This window comes from Nilaparvata lugens, unplaced genomic scaffold, assembly GCF_014356525.2.
Source record: "Nilaparvata lugens isolate BPH unplaced genomic scaffold, ASM1435652v1 scaffold10700, whole genome shotgun sequence".
NCBI classification, from domain to species: Eukaryota; Metazoa; Arthropoda; class Insecta; order Hemiptera; family Delphacidae; genus Nilaparvata; species Nilaparvata lugens.
Genome location: NW_024089366.1, coordinates 1 through 3,797, shown reverse-complemented (window position 1 = coordinate 3,797; position 3,797 = coordinate 1). Strand labels below are relative to the sequence as shown.

At 35.5% G+C, this 3,797-nt stretch overlaps 1 long non-coding RNA gene across 1 annotated transcript; it reads left to right on the top strand.

Moving 5' to 3' along the window:
- Nucleotides 1-370: 370 nt before the first annotated feature.
- Nucleotides 371-1,924, top strand: LOC120355377. Its single transcript, XR_005573507.1, has 2 exons — nt 371-972; nt 1,774-1,924. It is a non-coding gene; the product is annotated as an uncharacterized LOC120355377 (long non-coding RNA).
- Nucleotides 1,925-3,797: the final 1,873 nt, after the last annotated feature.

Below are 3,797 nucleotides of genomic sequence, written 5' to 3'. Positions count from 1 at the left end.
GCTAGTTGGCGGGGGATGAGAAAGTATAGCCTCTAGCCTTTGCTAGTTGGCGGGGGAAGGGATAATATAGCCTCTAGCCTTTGCTAGTTGGCGGGGGATGAGAAAGTATAGCCTCTAGCCTTTGCTAGTTGGCGGGGGAAGGAATAAAAAAGCCTCTAGCCTTTGCTAGTTGGCGAGGGAAGGGATAAAAAAGCCTCTAGCCTTTGCTAGTTGGCGGGGAAAGGGAAAGTATAGCCTCTAGCCTTTGCTAGTTGGCGGGGGAAGGGATAATATAGCCTCTAGCCTTTGCTAGTTGGCGAGGGAAGGGATAAAAAAGCCTCTAGCCTTTGCTAGTTGGCGGGGAAAGGGAAAATAGAGCCTCTAGCCTTTGCTAGTTGGCGGGGAAAGGAATAATATATAGCCTCTAGCCTTTGCTAGTTGGCGGGGAAACTGGAAGTAAAGCCTCTAGCCTTTGCTAGTTGGCGGGGAACTTGAAATCAATGCTATCTTTGATAGCTTGGGCTTGGGGTTGAACTGATTTCTAACCTAATTTAGGAGTTAACTTGCATGCAATTCAGTCTATAAGTAATACTTTATCGATAAAGGAAATACACAATTTACATCAAAGAGGGTAGATGACCCTTAGAGATGCTGGAAAGTGGAGATATTCTTGAGAAATTCTAGGATCTCTTCCACTCTACTCTACTAAGTATTATTGAGAGTAATATACTCTCATAGATACTGTAGGGCATAGACATTCATTTCTGGTGGTTCTGGTAGTGCCATAGTTTAGTTTAGTGTTAAGTCAAGACTCTTGGAGATATTCTTGAGATTTTCAAAGGTTTCTCTAATAAGTGTCTATGAGAAAAAGGAACTCTCATAGATGCTGTAGGGCACATCACCCCTGGTAGTTCGGGTAGTGATGAAACTATACCTAGTTTAGTTTTAAGTAAAGACCCTTGAAAAAAATTGGAGGTCTTGAGAAATTCAAGGGTTCTCAGGTTCTCTGATAAGTGTCTATGAGAAAAAGGAATTCTCATAGATGCTGTAGGGCACATCACCCCTGGTAGTTCGGGTAGTGATGAAACTATACCTAGTTTAGTTTTAAGTAAAGACCCTTGAAAAAAATTGGAGGTCTTGAGAAATTCGAGAGTTCTCAGGTTCTCTGATAAGTGTCTATGAGAAAAAGGAATTCTCATAGATGCTGTAGGGCACATCACCCCTGGTAGTTCGGGTAGTGATGAAACTATACCTAGTTTAGTTTTAAGTAAAGACCCTTGAAAAAAATTGGAGGTCTTGAGAAATTCGAGAGTTCTCAGGTTCTCTGATAAGTGTCTATGAGAAAAAGGAATCTCATTGATGCTGTAGGGCACATCACCCCTGGTAGTTCGGGTAGTGATGAAACTATACCTAGTTTAGTTTTAAGTAAAGACCCTTGAAAAAAATTGGAGGTCTTGAGAAATTCAAGGTTCTCAGGTTCTCTGATAAGTGTCTATGAGAAAAAGGAATTCTCATTGATGCTGTAGGGCACATCACCCCTGGTAGTTCGGGTAGTGATGAAACTATACCTAGTTTAGTTTTAAGTAAAGACCCTTGAAAAAAATTGGAGGTCTTGAGAAATTCGAGAGTTCTCAGGTTCTCTGATAAGTGTCTATGAGAAAAAGGAATTCTCATTGATGCTGTAGGGCACATCACCCCTGGTAGTTCGGTAGTGATGAAACTATACCTAGTTTAGATTAGTTTAGTTTTAAGTAAAGACCCTTGAAAAAAATTGGAGGTCTTGAGAAATTCAAGGTTCTCAGGTTCTCTGATAAGTGTCTATGAGAAAAAGGAATTCTCATTGATGCTGTAGGGCACATCACCCCTGGTAGTTCGGGTAGTGATGAAACTATACCTAGTTTAGTTTTAAGTAAAGACCCTTGAAAAAAATTAGAGATATTCTTTAGAAATCCAAGAGTTCTCCAATAAGTATCTTTGAGAGAAATAACTCTCATAGATGTTGTAGGGCAAACAATCGGTCTGTTTATTGATATGTTTCAGGTCCATTATGGCTTCTCTTCTCCAGTGTACACATGTTCAAAACTATTTAGTGTGCATGAAATAGTTACTAATATTAAAATTATTCTATTTTACAATGTATATTATACAATTCATTTGTTTTTAAGTACCATATGTTTCAGGTTCATCGCAGGATCTCTTCTCAAATATACATTAGATCTCAGTTATTCTTTGATTTTCACTCTGTGCAGTGAACATTTCACATTTTGAAATTGTGTTTTTCATCTACATTGTATTTGATTCTTCTGTTTCGGTTACAAGACCTATGCTTCAGCCCATCTTCTCAAAAGCTGACATCGTTTTCTCCATGTTAACTGTGTGCATGCTTTGAATGATCGTTGTTGCTTCTAGAACAAGTTGAGAATTTTATCAACATTTGTTTTTGCACTGTTTGTTACGTAGGCCTACGTTCCCGGTTCATTGCATGCATAGAAAGATCTATGTTGCATCTTGAACAGGTTTTGTGTGGTTACTTGATGCATTATTTTTCACTATATGTCTTGAACATGATGTCAGGAATGTGTTGGAATTATGTTATTTATTGCATTCTAGTCACTTATATGTTGTCTTGAATGTTATGTCAGGCATTTTTTGAGATATAATAGTCATATATTGTACCATTTCCATTGAATCATATTGATCAACATCATCTACTTATAATTTTACTATGACATTTTTTTCCAATGTTGTGTTTCACAGTTGAACTAAAAAACTCCAGATGAAGTTGCAGCTACATTTTCATCTACACTTTTGATATTACATTAGTGCTATCAATGCAATCTTAAGATGCTAATTATAATGCAATTTTATGTACTTTTGTGATTTATGTAATGTTCCTTTATTTTGCTTCTGTGAGTGTATTTGATAGGCCTTTGTGTAATGTCTAGTATAAGAACTCAAGTGATTTTAAAAATTCATGTCCAGGGAATTGATACATGAGTTCAATGAATCAATAATAATATTAAATTACTTGAAGTTTATATTATTAAAGTACCATATGTATTTATCAAATATCTGTGGGTAGATGAACAAGCTGATAAGTCATGATTTGTAAACTTTTCAGGAGAGCAATTTGAAAGTTTGGCATAGCTGCAAACATTATCTATAATATTTTTTCTTACCCATTTTACACTAATATAATCAGCTGATCCTCGACTATTTAAATAGAAATATCAAGGGATAAAACAATTTATTTAAATTAACTATTGAGAATTTTTGCAAGTGATGTCAGAGATATCATGTTTTGCCATCTGCCAAATGTTTCAAATCACAATGTAACAGTATAGGGAATATCTTAAAAATCGATTTTATAGAAATTTGAATATATTTTTTAAAAAATAATTGATATTATTTACAAGTATTGATCAAGTTAACCAAACTTGAACTGTTTGCAAAGTTGTATGGGTTATGTAGTTCTCAATATGGGTTATTGATTTTCAGAATTTATAATAGCCTACCAGTACATACACTTATCAAATTTTGTCATCTTTTGATAATTGGATTATAATACAAACCGGTAGAAGAGTGTTGAGATATATGTACTTATCAATATTGTCAACTTGGGGTTTGGAAGAAAATGCACTTGTCAACTGGGGTTTGGAAGAAAATGCACTATCAGGCTTAAGCAAGGTCTATATCTCAGCTATTTAAAAAGGTACAACATATTTAGTTATACCTTTATAGATCTAATTTTTCTGAACACAACCTATGCATAACTCAATATGGTCAAAAATGTGACTTATCAACTTGTGTCATCTACC